Source organism: Manis javanica, chromosome 5 (genome assembly GCF_040802235.1).
Source record: "Manis javanica isolate MJ-LG chromosome 5, MJ_LKY, whole genome shotgun sequence".
In the NCBI taxonomy this organism is placed as follows: domain Eukaryota; kingdom Metazoa; phylum Chordata; class Mammalia; order Pholidota; family Manidae; genus Manis; species Manis javanica.
This window is the reverse complement of record NC_133160.1, coordinates 152,497,535-152,518,909: the sequence shown is the minus strand read 5'-3', so window position 1 is coordinate 152,518,909 and position 21,375 is coordinate 152,497,535. Positions and strand designations below refer to the sequence as shown.

At 36.3% G+C, this 21,375-nt stretch overlaps 1 long non-coding RNA gene across 1 annotated transcript in view; it reads right to left on the bottom strand.

The window, feature by feature from the left end:
* Positions 1–20,695, bottom strand: part of LOC140849413 (uncharacterized) — a 33,957-nt gene extending 13,262 nt beyond the window's left edge. Inside the window, exons 1-3 of the long non-coding RNA XR_012131165.1 lie at positions 20,123–20,695; positions 19,235–19,358; positions 5,075–5,355 (exon numbers count right to left, since the gene is read on the bottom strand). This is a non-coding gene — a long non-coding RNA (uncharacterized lncRNA). The remainder of the gene's footprint in view (positions 1–5,074; positions 5,356–19,234; positions 19,359–20,122) is intronic.
* Positions 20,696–21,375: the final 680 nt, after the last annotated feature.

Genomic DNA, 21,375 nt, shown 5'->3' with positions numbered 1-21,375 from the left:
TGTACATAAAATAATCAGTTATTCAATATCTGCTACCCAGAAGTAAACATAATTAACTTTAATGTGAATATCTTCTTTCTCTGTCTAAATTTAAACAATTTTTTCAAACTGTGGTTTCTAACTTATTAAGGGTGATACTAAATTAAATTAGTGGGCAACTAACATTAAAAGAATGGAATCGAACAGAACAGAAAATTCATTGCATATAATAGGGGTAAGTGTATTAATGAATGTTTGTTTTAATTGTTTGTGCGTGTCTGTGTATGTATTTGTGTGTGTGCTGTTTGATGCAAATTTTATTTTTTCCTGTAGTTCATAGTCAAATAAGTTTGAAAGCTAATGACTTAGTGGGTTCAGTGGATAAAGGCAATCTCAATCTGAGAGAACAGAACTGGGGATTATTACTGTGTATGATTTCAGTTAAAAATGAAACAAGTTCATGGGGTCAGAAAGGAAAGAGGGAGCAAGGGTGAGATAGAGAAGAGAAAGAAATAGAGACAATAGAGTTCTGATTAAGGGCTACTGCAGAAGGTAGTCTTTTGCCTTAGACTCAAAGGGCCTCTTCCGAAAAGCATTCGGGACATGAGACAGACAATGAAAATGGGGTCATCTGTAAGAGTCTCAACAGCCTTTAACACAGGTGAAGTGGGTGTGGTCTAACACATATGATTCTAGCATGTCCTCTCCCTGCCAAGAATCCTCTCCTGGGAAATGCAGCACAGTGCAATTCAATCTAAGTTTCATTCCCATTTAAAGACTTGTGTTATCTTATGAAATGCAGGTACTTCCAGGTCAGATCACCTTTAAACTTTATACCAGTCTTCTATTCCACTAACTGAGCTATTAAACCTGCATGAAACTAAGATTTTCCATTATGAAACTGAGATGTTGGATAAAATGACCTCAAATTTCCCTTCTAATCCTGATATTTATGGCTTATAAATGAGGTGACCAAGGGAACAAAAAAGAGATTTTGATGGGAATAAAGTGGTAGCAAGTTGGAGACAGAAACACTTGTGTAGGTGGGAAGAAGTGGGTGCTCAAAATTCAAAATGGGCTTCCAAATTTAAAAATTATCCAAGGACTGACTGAAGAGAAAGATAATACAAAGCTAGCACCACTCATTGATCACTTGCTATTTTCTAGATGTCAAACTTAGAGCCTTACTACATTTTTTTAATCCAGTCCTCCAAAATAACTTACATGGTGTAGGTACTATTAGCCTTTTATAAATATTGGGATACTAAGCAACTGAATGATTAAGTAATAGAATCAAAGTCCGAACGAATACACCTTTGTCTGATTACAAATTCCTTACTGTTCACTGCTATGCCATGCCAAGCCTTTATTTCAAAAACTAATTAGGGTGAGATTTTATATAATTGAGAACCTGTATTGATAATCTTAATATTCACATTTTAAAATAATGTACTTTATAAACAGAATATACAGTGACTTGTACAATATGAAGCATAAAGGGTAAAGAGTTAGAAAGGATGGGTTTAGTGTCAGGTGCATCTTCTGCTAGGGAGAAACTTAGTGAACTGCATAAACCCCTGAATTATAATTTCTTTATCTTTAAAGGCATTAAAAATATTTCTAATAACCTGCTGTGTGCTTTAGGATTATATGTAGGATAAAACAAATGAATGTACTAGAAAACATTTAGTGAAGTATAATGCACTGAATAAGTGAATAATGTATGATTTAATTTATTCTTGAATTTGCTTATTGCCTGAACAGGAGAGGGACTTTATAAAATGATGCTGTGTAAACTATTATTTTTTTATTATAAATTTTGCATCCACATAAAGAAAGAATGGAAGCATGTTAATATCAAAATAAAAAAAAAATAGCTGCATTACAAACATCCAAGTGAAAAACATGTATTTGTCTGAGGAGGGTGGCCTGATAGGATGTACTTGGAGATTAAAAGACAAACACAATGAGAAACAGTGCAACCTGAAGTGGAAAGATTGAGATCAGATGGCTTTGATGGCTGATGGCAGAAGCAGTTCGATAAAAGCCAAGCAAGATAAAAGATCCATGCAATCAAAGCAGGAAGTGTTTATTCTCAAAGATGAGGTGCAAGGGCAGTTTGAGCATGAAAGATGTGGTGGTTGTTATAGGGGAAAAATAATCCATAAAGGCCTTTAAGCCAACAGTGTTGTTGTAGGACAAGAGTAGAACAAGTAAGTGAGTTTTACTGTGAGAGATTTGGAAAGGAAAATCCATGTTTTCTTTATTAAGTGCTGACTCTCCCTCCTTTGAATTCTGTGTGAAGTACTGCCTAGGGTTGTAAGAAAGAGATCAGGCTTCAAATACTTGTGTGAGTGAAAAGCTGGGCAAGTTTCGGCTTTTTCTCATGTCTTTATTAGACTGAATTCTGAGATCAAGTACCAGAGCTAAGTCAGAACACATTAACAAATATTGAAAATATGACTCAGAATGCAAAAGGCCACTAAGCTTTAAAGTTGGAGAAGCTTTAAAGTTGGTGCAAAATGCTTTGGGATTAAGAACTAGGGGTTGTAAACAAGTAGAAAGATGACTTTATTTATATTTTAATGGTTAAGAAAAAGTATTCAGTGGCAAATCGAATAGGAGCATGACATTAACAATAACTCAGCTGAAGCCTTATTGAAATGACATGGCCGTTTTATGATAGATACACTATCAGACCAGAAGAAAAGGGTTCAAAAACCATCGTTTTCAATAAATGGTTTTAATGACTATTATAAACCACTTTACAATTATTACAACAATAATAATTATATTATCACTTATTATAATTAGCAAAAACTGCTCATTTATTATCTACCATGTATAAAGCTTGCAAAAATACTTTGCATATACTAGTCTGTCAAAATAACATCATGAAGTTATTACAATCGTTTTTACACATGAAAGGCCTGAGACTAGATTAAGAAGTGTTGTGGTTGCTCAGTTATACAGCTGGATTCTCTAAATGTCTAAGCAACTAATCAAAACTTCTTCATGTCTTCCTCCCCCTCCAGCTCCTCCTCCTCCTCCTTTTTTTGAATGACCTACTTTCAAAGGCAGAAAGCCATGACCTCTTAAAAAAAAGAATCACCAGGCAGTACTCGGGAAAGGCCCAGGGTCGAGAGACAGGAACACTGACTGCTAGCTTTACCTCTTTCATTTAATCTTTAATTTGGGCAATTTATGTAGTTTCTCTGCAGGAAGGCAAATAGGATGCTTTCTGGAAATTAGGTACTGGAATAAGGACTTATTTGAAGGGAAGCACTTGATTAGGAAGTATTTCTAGGAAAAACTGGTAGACTGGTACTAAAAGAAGGATTTTTAAAAATTTTAATCAATAGTGCTAGAAAGTCAAATATCCATATAAATAACAATAAGTATTAACCTAGAAGGTAATAACCTAAGTATGAATGTTAAAAAGCTTCTAGAAGAAAACAGGAAATATCTTTATATCTTTGGGTAGATTTCTTAAGCAATACCAAATACACTAACCACAAAAGAAAAGTTTAGTCCATTGGACTTAAAACTAAAAGCATCTGTTCACCAAAAGAAACATTAATCAATTGAAAATGCAAGCTAAACACAAGGAAAGGACTATTTTCAGTATATGTATCTAATAAAGAATAGATAAAACTCTCCAAAAAGAGTTTTTTAAAAGTAAAAGTTTTTCTTCTAGGGAATATTTCAACATGAAACATTCATCTTTATTATCCCCAATACCATGTATAACTTATATCTTATTTGTTAGAATTTAGTTGATCACACACAACTACAAGGACAGGTAAGGAAAGTATATGGAAAGTATAAGTATAAGGAAAGTATTTTATTTAGCCAGGTATCCAGATAAAATTTAAGATTTTTATACTAAGTAGAAAGGAAGTATATATTGAATTAGGCAGGTGGCAAACCTGGCAATACAATTTTGATGTACATGGTGTGACTACAATGTTATTCAATAATTTATTGAAGATAACTTTTATGCTATATTTTGCCTAAGCTCTGGATGTGGAAGAGGGCTTAGAAATTAAAAGTTAAAAAAAATTGCCCTTGTCCTTAAAGAGTTAATAGTCTAAAAAGGAAAGGAAAAGATGCACAGATAATCATGACATATTTTTTAATTAAGGTGTATTGATATTTGGGTACAGTTGTAGAAAAGACTACTTCCAGAAAAGTCTCAAGTAATTTCATTAAGAAAGATATTTTAAGGTAGACAAAACTCATGGACACAGTCATAAATGCTGGAAAAATTCTACATAGCAATAGAAAAAATTAAGTAGTTCAGTTTGCCTGGAGTACTGTGAATGTAGTAGGCCTTAAATGTCAGATTTTGGCTTTTACTCACTGAGGAAAGCAAATTCATCAAAATTTCTGAGCCATGTTGCTGAATTTTGCATGTGTGGCATGTTAAATTTGCTATTATTTTGTTATCATATCTCATTCTTGAAGTCACATATTAAAACTACTTTTAGGTATAATGCCATGGTACAAACCCCAGACAAACTAATATGGTCTTTAAGCTTCTAGTGATAGCCATTGGTTAAACTGAGATGGATCATTTTTATACCAACTTCTCTTATTGTGAAAAATGTCATATAAAATTTCAAGCAGACCTTCCCTGTAAAGATGGCATAGTATTTGTACAAATTCCCTTTTTTACCCTTACTGAAACTGTGCTAAATTCATACTAATGAAATTATATAAAAACAGCTATAAGCATGATATAATATAGGAGAAGATACAATATAAAAGAATCATGCAAGTTAGAAAATATGTAGATGAGTAGAAAATGACACGAAAGACCTCAAAACTTTCCCCAGCAGTGGGGAAAATTAAGAACCAACTGGACTTACATTGCATAATTACCAGACTCAGGAATTCACAGCACCAGGTATCAGTGAAAAAAGAAAGGCAAGGGTTCTGGCAACTGGAGGTCAGGCTGGAGATGTCTGAATTGATATGGGCTTGGGCATATGGGCAAGGCACTGATAGCACTTTCTAGAAGACATCAGCAAATAACCCCCAAAACTCAGCTGATGAACAAAATAAAAGTTTTCTTGTTCCCATCACAACTTACCAGCAAGAGGAGACAGGTGCACATGGCTTCTAAGCCCCAGTCATTCGTAGCCAGTTTCTTCCGTTTAGGTGCTCTGCAATTTTCCAGAGTTTCAGTCGTCTGGATCCAGTGCATGTAGGGGGCCCATGAGCCACAAAAGGGTGGGGAAGTTGTGCAGGAACTTTATGCGCGAGTTCTGTAAGTGCCTCAACACTCCTGCCCATATAGTGTTGGTCAAAACTCATTCACAAGACTGCATGTTATTGTCAGGAAGCGCTGGAAATGTAGTCTAAATGTTTGTTCTGGAGGTAAAAGAAAATTCACATTTGGTGAGAATTGATCACAGCTATCCCATAATTATTACACCCTACTACTTCTCCTAAGTTGTGCTTAATAAATATGTATGAACATACACATATGCACATAAATGCATATATCCATGCTCTCCTTGGCATTTGAAAGCTAGTAAAAACTTATTCTCATAGAAACCATTTTTACACAGTCTCACCATTTCTCTTCCATTTCATATTAAAAATAAATATATTTCATTTAAATTTCCCTGCTTGCATTTACCTATGGTAAGGTGATTCACAGGTTGCCTTTAATTCGTTCTGCAAATTAAGTTATAGCATTCTATAAAGGGACTTATCTTCCAAATTACTTAACAAACTTTTGTTTGACATTTTAGCTCAAGAAATGAACAAATATTATTGCATATATTTGTTTCCCCTAAACACTAAAATTAAAAATATGTGATGGTCTGAATATTTCTGAAATGAGTGGTTCTGTGAACATTTAAAAATTATATATTTCTGTATATCAGCAGAGACACATTTCACTGTACTGAAAGTTTCCCCGTATGGCAGGTCATTTTCACTTTGCATAGAATGTATTTTTGACTGTTGCTATTGGATTCACCTTGTTGTGCTGAAAGCCTCAAGTGTTTGAGTGTAAAAATATCTGAATTTCAGTGAGCTTAAGTATTGACCTTAAATGTGTTTTTTTCTAAGCTAGGGGTATAATGAAAAAATTAAAAGTATGTACAAACTGTAATAGCCTCCTGAAATCTTACAATTGTAAAGTTAATTTAAAATAGCAGGATGTTTAAAAAAATCACATAATATTGACTTCTTGATTTGACAATCAAATAGGAAATTTGCACAAGCGGAGTAATTATTTACACTGAATTCCTCCTTCGCTTTCAAAGGTTAGAGAGAGAAAGAGAGAAATCCAAAAGAGGACAGAAGATAGAAATATACAAAGTTGGGCCTATATCATCTTCAGTGAAGGGTCTTCTTCCTCTCTTATGAAAGAAGATACAAAATGGGTTGAATATACAGCTAATTTTCTCTTGGGAACAAATCTTTACTCATCATCTATTGAAGGTCCTTCACTGGGAATAAATATGGATGTCATTGTTAGAGTCAAACCCAGTATTTTTTCTAGCTAAATGAGCCATCAAGCCAATAATTGAATGCCTCCTAGGGTAATAATGTTATGCACTGATATGATATAGCTGGACAACTTGATTGTGGTTGATTCACTGTATTTTCATTTATTTCAATGATCTAGAAAATTGTTCCTCAACCAGAGGTGATTTTTCTCCCAGGAAAAATTTCTGGAGATGTTTTTGGTTGCTAAGACTGTAAAAGATTACTTCTAGAATCTAGTGGGTTCAGTCTATCAAAATTGTAATCATTTCATAATACATAGGACACTTCCTCACAACAAAGAATTATCTGTCCCCAAATGTATATAATACTGAGATTGAGAAACCTGGACTTACAAATGTAGTCTTTCTGTACATAATGCATGGAAGAGTCCCTATTTCGTATGAGGAAGAATAAAAATCAGAGTTGAGCATCAATTTATCAGGTCCTACTTCTGTCATAAAATAATTGATAAATGATTGTGCACTGGAACTGAATCCATTTCTCCCTTGCTCTAATCCCTACTACAGAGAACAAATGACCTATCATTTAATTCTCTGTGTTTTTGCTCTGCTTATTTTGGACCACCAGTTTCTACATACTCCCAGTGCTTGACCCTCCTGGCACCAATCCCTCACAGGTATGCTGGCGACATATATTACTCATTGGATCACCAACCCTTCATAAGCAGGACAGACACAAATCACTGGAGTGAAGGCCCTGCATGGTGAATGTGAACTTTGGCTTCTCCAGGTTCCCTCTTCAAAGCTCTTCTGGCTTATTTCACTCCATCAAGCAGCTGCGCTCATGGGAGGATTGGGGAGACATCAGATAGGCCAGATGGCAACACCCTTCTTGGGTTTTGGTTGTTGCTTTCTATTCTGTTTCCTACTGTTTTATCACTTGACTTGACATGTCTCAATAGGGTTTCTGATTTTGCTGGCTAGTAACCCTTCAGTTTGTTTACGAATGATGAACTTGTTATTCAGGACCAATGTCTTCTATAGACAATATTGCCTTATAAAATTGGACAAATGATCAAGCTGAAAGTCTGGTCTTAAACTAAATGAAAGTGTGATATTTCAAGATACTTGTCTTTCTTTGTGTTATTGAGAATTCTTTGTGGAATATATGGATCAGGAATTATCATTTCTGTTTTAATACGTTGTAAAACTATATATAGTTCAACCAGTTGATTCAACTAGTTGAGGTCAGCACACATAAGACATTCTGGAAGGGAATTCGAAAGGTAGGGAGAACTTGGATAATCATTTCTGTGTCCTAATAATTACATTAACATAGCTAGTACTTATATCATGCAGAAAGTCATATCTAAAAAGTAACCAGAACCTGAAAACAAGAGTTTTATCATTTGAGGAAGTGATTATGAAAGAGGTATAAGATTAGGGTTTTGAAGTCAGACAGTGTTGACTGCCAACAATATCTTTGCTACTACCTCTGCCTCTATAATCCAGAGGTTATTTAACCTCTTTGACATTCAGTCTGCATCTGTAAAACAGAGAGCGTAACTCCAAACTCATAGTGTTGCAAGGATTATACTATATATATACATATACACACACATAATAATATATATATAATAGTATATATATATTATATATATTAATATATAGTACTGCATGTGTGTGTATATTTATATACTGGTACATTTATATACACATATATACATACACACACACACCGTTTCCTAGTAGAGCATAGGTGCTTCCAAAACACTTTAGTTCATTTTTCACTCCTGTAACAGAGCAAGGTACAGAAACCATAGAATTAAACAGATACTGGATTAGAATTAAGAATTAATAAAAACCTCAGTTTAGAGCCTTGGTCTTTTACTTCCTAGCTGTCTGAACTTAGCAAACTTCTCTGGAACACAGTTTCCTGAATAATAAAATAAAGCTACTGGAACATTAAATGGTTTCAGACCATTGTATGCTTTTAGACTAGTCATGGGACTCTTCAAATGGAAGCTCACGGAGAAACACGGTATTTAAAAGAGAATTTGTGGAATTCTCTAATTCAAGGGTGTTGAGAAGGCTACTCTGTAGGCTCTGCAGGGCACAATTTTAAATAATTAAGTTCTATGATTCTTCAGGGTATTTCAGTTTTAAAATACTCTAACATATTTTAGCTCAGACTTGGTCCTACTTACAGATAAGGATTGATTAATACTATCATTCTAACTACCAACTCGAGTTGTATATGATATATGCTACTTCAGTAGCTGAAACATGCCTAAGTGTTGGGAATGATCTCACCTTTAGTGGTTCAAAGGCCATGTTTCTGGTATAATTCAAGCCAATTAGTAGCTATGATAAACATACAGGATAATATATATAGAATTCCTTTGACAGGCCTAATTCTCTGTGCTTATGCCTGCATATGTATTCATTTCTGTTATTTCTTACTCCTATCCCTATATTATTCTCCATAGTTAATAAAATGTTTCTGCTTGATTGCAAAAAAATAAATAACACACATTAGTTTTTCTTGAGGGTACAATTGTGTCCCCCAAATTCACATGCTCAAGCCCTAGACCCCAGTATCTCAAAATATGGCTGTATTTGGTGACAAGCCCTTTAGAGAGGTGATTAAGTTAAAGTGAACCCCATAGAGTGGGCCCGAATCTAATCTAACTGGTTTCCATGTGAAAGAAAAGTTGGCCACACAAAAAAGAGACACCAAGGAACGTGTGCACAGAGAAAGAAGCTCATGAGGACACAAAAGGAAGCGGCGACCTGAAAGCAACGGGAAGAGGAGGCCTCGGAAGAAATGAACCCTGCCAACAACTTGATCTTAGGCTTCAGCCTCCAGAATGCAGGAAATGAATTTCTGTTTGTTTGTAGTATTTTTTTATGTCATTCCTAGCAAATTAATCTCAGTTTCATGTGCCACTTCAAAATATTACCTTGTAGTATCCAGAGTGACATTTAGAAGGTGACAATTTCTGATTTGGGTTCTTAGATATAAATCAGAACTTAAAATTCAGAAGAGGTTATTATTGAAGTCAGTTAATATGTTGTTTTCTCCATATGATTGGGTTTATTTTCATGTAATCATTACAATCTGAAATTTGATTTTTCATTTATTTTCTGTAGCTAAATTAAACTAGAATATAATCTTAAGGAAGGTAGAGAGTGTATAGTTTTTACAATACTTTATCAGCAACAGTGAGGAGAACACTTGGAGTAAAATAGGAGTTAATTAAAAAATTATTGAATTCTCATCAGATTAAATCATAGTTTTGAATATTGTATGATCTTCAGTTAGTAGGGGTAACATTATCTACTTCATCTTGAAGCAGCCCTCAAAAGATCCAAATACTGATTAATTATTTATGATAGTGGATATTCAACTATGATAGTATGCCTTTTACAGACTAGGAAAGATTCTGAAGGATTTAGCAATGGCTGAAATATGCTTTGATATTCTTCTAAAATGCAATGTGTTTATCACATATTTGTGAAGTGTGAGATTCAAGGCCATTGCTTGAAAAACCTAAAAGCACATTAGGGCTTTTACAAAGACATCTGAGTTTTGGTAAATATTTGTGTGCAGTCTCTAGAGACATTATTTAACTTAAGTTTTAAGTGACTTTTAGACCCAATAAACATCTCTTGCAAAGTGTATTTTAGTTTATTTGAACTGGGAAGTAAATGAGTGATAAATTTTATTTTTCAGCTATGAGAGAGATGCAAGTTCTTAGCATGATGTTGTTAATTGGCTGGTAAAAATTTAGACTGGTTGTTCAAAGAGTTACTGTTTCAGCAAGCATTCAGTATATCAAAATGTGACTATTTTTGAGAAGCTGTTTAAAACATCTTGTATGTAAATCACTGGTAAAAACAATTACGAACTTTGCTTTTGTCTTTGTAAAACAAAATAATTTTTCTGAAACATCAAAAATAATTTGTAAATGTAACAAACTGAATTGTATTCACAAGTGTACATTTTATTCTGTTGAATTGCATAGTTAGCATATGCATTTTAAACATTTTTATTATGTTCCACTTTCTTCTGCATAATAGTTAAAAGCATAGTTTCACAGTTAGGTAGGCTACAACTGTAATCCCAGCTCTGCCCCTTGCTAATTGTATGACCTTTTTATTTTTCTTTTGGTATCATTAATATATAATCACATGAGCAACATTGTGGTTACTAGAATTCCCCCATTATCAAGTCCCACCACATACCCCAATACAGTCACTGCCCATCACTGTAGTAAGATGCTATAGAGTTACTATTTATCTTCTCTGTGCTATACTGCCTTCCCTGTGCCCCTCCCTATGTTATGTGTGCTAATACTAATGCCTGTTATTCCCCTTCTCCCTCCTTTCCCACCAACCCTCCCCAGTCCCTTCCCATTTGGCAACTGTTAGTCCGTTCTTGGGTTTTGTGTGTCTGCTGCTGTTTTGTTCTTTCAGTTTTTGCTCTGTTCTTATGCTCCACAAATGAGTGAAATCATTTGATACTTGTCTTTCTTTGCCTGGGTTATTTCACTGAGCATAATATCTCTAGCTCCATTCATGTTGTTGCAAATGGTAGGATTTGTTTTCTTCTTAGGGCTTAATAATATTCCATTGTGTATATGTACCACCTCTTCTTTATCCATTCATCTACTGATGGACACTTAGGTTGCTTCCATATCTTGGCTATTGTAAATAGTGCTGTGATAAACATAGGGATGTATATATATCTTTTTGAAACTTGGATCCCACATTCTTAGGGTAAATTCCTAGGAGTGGAATTCCTGGATCAAATAGTATTACTATTTTTAGTTTTTTGAGGAACCTCCATACTACTTTCAACAATGGTTGAACTAGTTCACATTCCCACCAGCAGTGTAGGAGGGTTCCCCTTTCTCTGCATTCTCACCAATATTTGTTGTTCCTAGTCTTTTCTATGTTGGCCATCCTAACTGTTGTGAGGTGATATCTCATGGTGGTTTTAATTTGCATTTCCCTGATGATTAGCAATGTGGAGCATCTTTTCATATGCCTGTTGGCCATCTGAATTTCTTCTTTGGAGAAGTGTCTGTTCATAACCTCCACCCATTTTTTAATAGCTTTATTTGCTTTTCAGGTGTTGATGCATGTGAGTTTTTATGTATTTTGGATGTTAACCCTTGATGGATATGTCATTTACAGATATATTCTCCCATACTGTGGGATTACTTTTTGTTCTACTGATGGTGTCCTTTTCTGTACAGGAGCATTTTAGCATGATGTAGTCCCATTTGATCATTTTTGCTTTTGTTTCCCTTGCCCAAAGAGATGTGTTCAGGAAAAAGTTGCTCATGTTTATATTCAAGAGATTTTACCTATGCTTTTTCTAAGGGTTTTATGGTTTCATGACTTACATTCAGGTCTTTGATCCATTTTGAGTTTACTTTTGTGTATGGGGTTAGACAATAATCCAGTTTCATTCTCTTGCATGTAGCTGTCCAGTTTTCTGACTACAAGTTGTTGAAGAGGCTGTCATTTCCCCACTGTATATTCATGGCTCCTTTATCATGTATTAACTGACTATATATGCTTGGGTTTATATCTGGGCTCTCTAGTCTGTTCCACTGGTCTATGAGTCCATTCTTGTGCATGTACCAAATTGTATTGATTATTGTGGCTTTGTAGTAGAGCTTGAAATCGGGGAGCGTAATCTCCCCTGCTTTATTCTTTCTTCTCAGGATTGCTTTGGCTATTCAAGGTCTTTTGTGGTTCCATATGAATTTTAATTTTATTTGCTCTAGTTCGTGGAAGAATGCTGTTGGTATTTTGATAGGGATTGCATTGAATCTATAGATTGATTTAGACAGGATGGCCATTTTGACAATATTAATTCTTCCTATCCACGAGCATGGGATGTGTTCCATTTATTGGTATATTCTTTAATTTCTCTCGAGTGTTGTGTAGTTTTCAGAGTATAGGTCTTTCACTTCCTTGGTTAGGTTTATTCCTAGATATTTTATTCATTTGATGCAATTGTGAATGGAATTGTTTTTCTGATTTCTCCTTCTGCTAGATCATGGTTTGAGTACAGGAATGCAACAGATTTCTGTGTATTAATTTTGTATTGTACAAGTTTGCTGAATTCATATATTAGATTTAGAGTTTTGTAGTGGATTCTTTAGGGGTTTTTATGTACAATATTGTGTCATCTGTAAACAGTGACAGTTCAACTTATTGTTTACTAATCTGGATGTCTTTTATTTCTTTGCGTTTTCTGATGGCCATGGCAAGGACCTCCAGAACTATGTTGAATAAAAGTGGAGGAGTGGGCATCCTTGTGTTGTGACTGATATTAAAGGAAAAGCTTTCAGTTTCATGCCATTAAGTGTAATGTTAGTTGTGGGTTTGTGATATATGGCCTTTATTATGTTGAGGTACTTGCCATCTATGCCCATTTTGTTGAGAGTTTTTATCATGAATGGATGTTGAATTTTGTTAAATGCTTTTTCAGCATCTATGGATATGATTATGTGGTTTTTGTCCTTCTTTTTGTTGATGTGGTGGATGATGTTGTTGGATTTTTAAACGTTGTCCATCCTTGCATCCTTGGAATAAATCCTACTTGATCATGATGGATGATCTTTTTGATGTTTTTGATTTCGGTCTGCTAATATTTTGTTGAGTATTTTTGCATCTATGTTCATCCGGGATATTGGTCTGCAATTTTCTTTTTTGTGTGGTGTCTTTGCCTGGTTTGGGTATTAGAGTGATGATGCTGGCCTCATAGAATGAGTTTGGGAGTATTCCCTCCTCTTCTACTTCTTGAAAAACTTTAAGGAGACTGGTTATTAGGTCTTCACTAAATGTTTGATACAATTCAGCACTGAAACCACCTGGTCCAGAGGTTTTGTTCTTAGGTAGTTTTATGATTACCAATTCAATTTCCTTGCGGGTAATTGGTGTATTCAGATTTTCTGTTTCTTTCTGGGTCAGCCTTGAAGGATTGTATTTTTCTAGAAAGTTGTCCATTTCTTCTAGGTGATCCAGTTTGTTAGCCTACAATATTTCATAGTATTCTCTCATAATCTTTGTATTTCTCTATTGTCCATAGCGATTTTTTCTCTCTCATTTCTGATTCTGTTTCTTTGTGCAGACTCTCTTTTTTTCCTGATATGTCTGGCTAGGGGTAGATCTATTCTATTTATTTTCTCCAAGAAGCAGCTTCAGCTTTCACAGGTTCTTTCTATTGTTTTATTCTTCTCAATTTTATTTATTTATGCTCTAATCATTATTATGTCCCTCCTTCTACTGACTTTGGGCCTCATTTGTTCTTCTTTTTCTAGTTTCATTAATTGTGAGTTTAGACTGTTCATTTGAGATTGTTCTTCTTTCCTGAGATAGGCTTGTATTGCAACATACTTCCCTCTTAGCACCGCCTTTGCTGCATCCCACATATTTTGCTGTGTTGAATTACTGTTTTCATTTGTCTCCATATATTGCTCAATCTCTGTTTTTATTTGGCCATTGCACCATTGATTATTTAGGAGTGTGTTTTTAAGCCTCCATGTGTTTGTGGGCTTTTTGTTTTATTTGTGTAATTTATTTCTAGTTTCATACTTTGTGATCTGAGAAGCTTGTTGGTATAACTTCCATCTTTTTGAATTTACTGAGGCTCTTTCTGTCACCTAGTATATGATCTATTCTCAAAAATCTTCCATGTGCACTTGAGAAGAATGTGTACCTGCTGCTTTTGGATGAAGTGTTCTGTAGATGTCCGTTAGGTCCATCTTTTCTAATGTGTTGTTCAGTGCCTCTGTCTCCTTTCTTATTTTCTGTCTGGTTGAGCTGTTCTTTGGAGTGAATGGTGTGTTGAAGTCTCCTAAAATGAGTGCATTGCATTCTATTTCCCCTTTTAATTTTGTAAGTATTTGTTTATCATATGTAGGTGATCCTTTGTTGGGTGCATAGATACTTATAATCATTATATCATCTTACTGGACTGACCACTTTGTCATGTAACATCCTTCTTTGTCTCTTGTTACTTTCTTTGTTTCAAAGACTATTTTGTCTGATACAAGTACTGCAACTCCTTTTTTCTCCCTATTATTTGCATGAAATATCCTTTTCTATCCCTTTACTTTCAGTCTGTGTATGTCTTTGGGTTTGTAGTAAGTCTCTTGCAGGCAGCATATAGAGGGGTATTGTTTTTTATCCATTCAGTGACTGTTTGCCTTTTGATTGGTACATTCAGACCATTTACATTTAGGATGATTATCAATAGGTATGATGTATTGCCATTGCAAGCTTTAGATTTGTTGTTACCAAAGGTTCAAGGGTAATTCCCTTACTATATAACAGTCTAGTTTACCTCACTTGGTATGCTATTATAAATACAATCTAAAGTTTCTTTATTTTTTCCTCCTTTTTCCTCCTTCTCCATTCTTTATATATTAGGTGTCATGTTCTGTACTCTTTGACTCTCCCTTGATTGACTTTGGGGGTAGTTGATTTGATTTTGCATTTGCTTAGTAATTAATTGTTCTACTTTCATTTGCTATGGTTTTATTTCCCCTGGTGACACCTATTTAGCCTTAGGAATACTTCCATTTATAGCAGTGCCTCCAAAATGCACTGTAGAGATGATTTGTGGGAGGTAAATTCTCTTAGCATTTGCTTATCTGGAAATTGTTAAATCCTTCCTTCAAATTTAAATGATAACCTTGCTGGGTAAAGTATTCTTGTTTCAAGGCCCTTCTGTTTCATTTCATTTAACGTATCATGCCTCTCCCTTCTTGCCTGTAAGGTTTCTTTTGTGAAGTCTGATGATAGCCTGATGGGTTTTCCTTTGTATGTGATCTTTCTTCTCTCTCTAGCTGCTTTTAAAAGTCTGTCCTTATCCTTTATCTTTGACCTTTTAATTATTATATGTTTTGGTGTTGTCTTCTTCATCCCTTATATTGGGAGATCTGTGCACCTCCATGGCCTGAGAGACTATCTCCTTCTCCAGATTGGGGAAGTTTTCAGCAATTACCTCCTCAAAGATACTTTCTATCCCTTTTACTCTCTTCTTCTTCTGGTACCCATGTATCGCAAATATTGTTCTGTTTGGATTGGTCATGCAGTTCTCTCAATATTCTTTCATTCTTAGAGATCCTTTTTTCTCTCTGTGCCTTAGCTTCTTTGTATTACTCTTCTCTAATTACTACTCCATTTTCCCTCTCTTCTACTACATATAATCTGCTTTTAAATCCCTCCACTGTATGTCCTTTTCAGATATGAAATTTCTTAATGATTGAGTCTCCATACTAAATTTGTCACTGAGTTCTTGAATATTTTTCTGTACCTCCATGAGCATGTTTATGATTTTTATTTTGAAATCTCTTTCATGAAGATTCATGGAGTCGATTTCATTTAACACTTTCTCTGGTGTATTTATAATTTTGCTTTGAACCAGGTTCCTTTGACCTTTCATATTTCTATGTGGTGCCCTCTAGTGCACAGAAGCTCTGGTCTCTGAAGCTTCTCAGCCCCTGGAGTGTTTTCAGGGGTCACAGGGTAGACAGAACTGGTGTCTGTGGGGGAGAAAAAAGCTGTTTCCTATTTTCGAGCTGCATTGCCTGTCTCCACTGCCAGAACCATTGGGCAGGGCACACAGTGTAAGCCTCTGTGCTTTGCATTTGTGGATGTCATAGGCAGGGCCTTCTTCTGGCTGGCCTGACACCAGGGCAGGGACTTTCAATTTGTAAGCTGGTGCCAACAGGCCAGGAGGAGGGCGAAGAAGACTGCATATCACAGTAGGGCCCCTCTGTACTTAGAAGCTAGCCAGGGACATGAAGCACCTGAAGCTCCTCAACGTTCCCAACCTGCTTGGCAGAGAGTACCCAGACAACCTTGTCCACTTATCCCTTCTCCTGTGCAGCAAGCTCAGTGAAAACCCCACCCCTTCAGCAGCCCTCTCATTGCTAGGAAGCCTCTCAGAGCACCAGTCCTTCTTTTGTCCCAAAGCAGCCAGATGTCATCCCTGTCCTCCACAAATGGCTGGAATCTCAGTCTCCCCAAGTATTCTGCCTGTCTCAGCTTTCCAACCCCACTAATCACCAGAGCACCATGCAATGCAGGCTTGTGCTTTGAAAGCAGATCTCCAGGGCTGTGTGTTCAGTAGTCCTACGCTTCCACCCTCTCCCCACTCAATTTCTCTTCCTCCTTCCAGTGAGCTGGGTCAGGGAATGGCTGGGTACTGCTGGATCAAGGCTTTGGTATGTTACCCTGTTTCATGAGGTCTGCTCTGTTCTCCAGGTGTATGTAGTCTGGTGCAGCCTTCTTTCCTGTTGCTCTTTTATGATTAGTTGTATTAACTATATTTTTATATTATATGTCGTTTTGGGAGGAGTTCTGTGTCTCACCTCTCATGCTGCCATCTTGAATTGCTGTCATGTATGACCTTTTTAATCCTCAGTTTTCTTATTGGTATATATTACAATAGTCCATGTACTTCATAGTTAACCAAAAAATTTAATTGTATAACATATATAACACTTTTAGATGATACTTCCTGACATATATTATATATTCAATATATTTTCACTATGGTTATTTTTGTAGGGGTTTCATTTGTGTGTGTGTGAGCTACTGAAAGGCTTAATACAAACTTTGGGTAACCCCGGTTCTAGCACAAGTAGATGCTAAATTAATGTCTATGTTTGTTTTAAATTCTGGAATTTTATAATTTACTCCTTGTGAAACAAACATATTATTTTAAATTATACTTTACAAGTTATTATTTCATTTATAAAGACTTCATGGTCTTTTTTATGTGTACCAAGAGAAGAGCTTGTCTATTTTTCTAGGTAAATACCACAATAAGGATATTACCTAATTGTTTTAAATAACAGAACTCTTATTTTAAATTATAAGACTTTTTTTTTGGAAACCATAATCACAGTTTATAAACAAATGCCATAAACAAATGCATCATCTCCAAAAGTTTCTTTCTGCCCTTTTTACTATTATTGTTTTGTTTTAAAAACACTTAAAAGATCTATTCTTTTTGAGGCTAAGTGAAATGTTTGCTTTTATCCAGAAGTAAATTTTGTAAATTACAAGATTTTGTATAAGTGTACTTTAGTAGATTGGGTTTTCCAGGAGGAGATTATGAAATGAAAATTTACATGCAGAAATGTTATTCATTGCTGCTCTTGGAATCAACAATGTTGGGAAAGGAGTGAATAGAGCAAGATTGGGCAGAGGAAGATGTTGGGCAGTGATGTATAACAGCAAAGGTTTTAGCCAATCCTTGGGTCTTGGTTTTCCCTCATTGACTAGTCACTGAATGTAGGCTGCACCAGTGAAGGAGTATGACTGCATGAGGTGTCTCTCTTCAGTTAAAGTCCATCAATGAGAATATGGCAGGTTTAAGGTGGTACACAAGTGATAGTAGCCTTGATTTCATGTTAATGTGACCATGTCTGCACCTCATCTGTAGTAAAGTGGCATTAATGCAAAACTATTTAACATTCTGTATCAGTAAACCAAACATTCCATTAGTCTGCTAGATTAGGTCCTTCCATACCCAGTATATGTATCATTGCCAACCCAAAAGAATTCTTGCTCCTTCCAGAGTAAAATGTGTCTAACGAGTCAATCCCCCACCCAGAGGCTGTGTGGATTCCTGGAGGGACAGTTCCATATTGGTGACCTAGCACTGGTCCTGGGTGATGGAAGCTGAACTTAGAGGAGCAGCACTGATGAGAGGAGACCCATGCTCTTGGTTTTGAACATCCCTGGTAGTCATGGCTACCCAGTTCATGGGCCCATTTTGCCAGCACTGCGGTGGCTGATGGACAGAATCTGAATGATGCCAACTGACCTAGTTGTTTAGTGCTTTTTCTAGGGCAGATATTTTCTCATGGGTATTGACATGTGATGCAAACATCATCATAGTTCATGCCTATTATCAACATACCTATAGACTTATTGTTGTCCCATCTGAATCTTTCCAAGCTCCTTATCCCTCAGCAAAGCTACTCACCAGTATTCATAAATCTATACACATTCTAAAAAGTGGATACTTTTTTTCCCACACAAAGTGAAATTTTCCTGTGGACTGAAGCCTCAGCTCTTCCCTGAAAGTTTTTAGGTGTTCTTCCTGATAGCTTTACTTTCTTGGCCAGCCTCCAAAACCATATAAGCTAGTTTCTTGCAATAAATTTCTTATGTCTTTCTGTCTGTTTGTCTCTCCCTCTAAATATATTTATATATCCATTAACTGTTTTTCAAAATGTGTATAACTCTTCTGTTACAGATGGCATGATCTTTATCTAGAATTTTAGTAGCCTATTCTATGGTTCTCTCCTTAGGACTTTCCATTAATTCCACACAACCTCTTTTCCCAACACATATGCCTCCAGTACTTCTCTACTGAGTCATATGATCACATGGTCATATTGGCAGGGCTTAATGCACCACAGTCTGAAAGCACATTCCTCTTAGGTTATACTCAAGTTGAGAGCATTTTGTCACCTGATCTGTGGATCAGATTGTTATTCCCAGAGACAGAATATACTACCTCTAAAATCTAAAAAGCCTAACAGGTATTATACTTAATTCTTAGTGATAGAAGGTACAAAATGCAAAAATTTATCTTTTACACTGGAGAGGATGCCCTGGCATGCCCCAGAACTCCAGACCTATCTTAAATCTCACTAACATAGTCAGCCTCCAGATAGTTTTAGGGATTCTCTCATATCCTCTGCAGTATATTCATATTTCTTCTTGTCATTTTTGTTTACCTCATCCCAGTAAGATGAAGTCATCTATCTGAGGGATTTCCACTCACTTCAGTTTTCTTTGGTCTGTTTGTTATAGGGCAGCAGTGTTATCACAGGGAAGAAAGGCACAGGCTTTCCGTGCTACCTAAAAGCAAAGCATTCTTATGAAACCTTTTGTAAGATGAAATGTAAAGAGAAGCAGCAATTACCATTAATTTGCATGAAAAAAGTTTTGAGCATTCCCAGACCCTCCCTAAATAATCTGCCTTAGGCTTTTCTGATACCTTAGGAAGGATGTACAAATGAAATAAAGATAAAGCACAGATGCTCGCAGACACAGTTCGGAGCAATTTGGCTTGATGCTAAGATGCTGAGTGTAGTTCCTGGGTAAGGAGCTTGGCTGTGCTACTCTTGCTGTTCCAGGTGTGCACTGCCTCTGTAACAGCTTGCTGCAAAACACATGCTGAAAGCTGTTTTCACGCTTCACCTTTCTTCATAGAAGTGAAAATTCTCCTTTGCTTTCTTTCAGGTACTAAGGTAGGCCTTTCATAAAAGTGAAGTGGTGTAATGTGAACATTTGAAAAGTGGGGGATACCTGTATTCGATTATCTGTCCTAAGGGAAACCTTAGAAATACTCATTCTGATCTTCATTCTTGACAGGGATAGAAGAGAATATAATTAGCAAGGTCACTGGCTGCATATTATATACCTGAGACTGACTGGTATGATCTAGCACAGATTCTTCATCCCACACAACTGCAATTGGGGTTGCTACATGGTTGAAATGGCAATAGTTGATGCCATCCTTTAGAATCAATCTGCTAGTTTTAGAGAAGTGAATTTAAATGGAGATATAATGGGCATCACCACCCCAAGAATTAAGGACCTCTTAAGATGTAATTGCCTACCTTTAGTCTTTCATTTTTTCCTCCAAATCATCACTTCTCTCAAAATAGTAATCCAGTTCCATTGCCATTATAAATAGTATTTTGATGTATTCTTTAAAAGCCTGATATGTTTCCTCCATCATGCATTCCTTTCTAGCAACAGACCTGTTCTTAACAGTAAGAGCTTTAAAAATTTCACTGCCACTGCAAGGCAAGTGCTGTTGTGCTACCTGCTGCTACTGAAGGGGTCCTTGTTGGCAGCTGGCCCATCAGTGGTCCAGTGTGTTTCCTTGGGCCACTTCTGGCATAACTATTGCAAATTGTATTTTCCAGCTTCTGGGACAGAGATTTTTTGTGCAGGAAGCTTACCAGGTCGTGCTCTTGGGATCAACATCTGTAACAAACTGAAGAGTGCAGGAATGGGTAAAAGGAGACCTTACGCTATGCTGGAGTCACAGCCAAGATGAGCTCTGGGCTGGCAGGGCCCTGCAGAGCCGTTTCCTCACTGTACGCGGGTTACCTCTGGAAAGGGGGTGTTGGCTTTAAGAATTTGGCTCTCTTTATAACTGCGGCAACTGTCCGGAGTCAGGCATCACTTGGGGGCGGTCAGCTGTTATATCCCCAACAGGTGTGGGCGTGCGTACGTGCGTGCGTGACCGTGAGCGTGCGTGACCGTGAACGTGCATAACCACTTGTGTGAGCGTTTGGGCGCTGGTGGATGTTTAGCTTCCGCCGCCTTTGCCTTTCATTCGGTAAGTAGAGCGTGTGAGGAGAAAGCCCTTTGTTACTTCACTCTTCTTCTTTTCCTTTTGTTCTAAAAATGAGCGTTTTTAGTTACGCGAAGACAAACTAGGTAATTGTGGAAAGAATTGTAAGGAAATAAAGTTAGTTCAGTTTACCTGAGATTTTGCTCAACTTTCTGAGGTAGTGCGGCCCGTTCTCACTTGAATGCACACCAGAGTATGGATTAGAACAGGCATAGGGAAGGTGAGTTACTCTCTGGATTATATATGATGTCTTTTTAAATAGAATTCTAAAAAATGTTAGATTTGAAACCTCGTGCATCTCCAGATGATAAAAGTTCATGTGTAAATATATGTACAGATGCTCATTTCAGATCCATCTAGAAATACTTTAGGATTTTGTATCTCCTTTTCTTTTAGAATGGGCTTTTAAGCACTGACTGAATGTAGAATAAAGTACTGGCAATGAGGGGGAAAGATTTAAAATTTACCAACACTTCTGTTACCTTTCTTCTGTAAACAATATGGAAT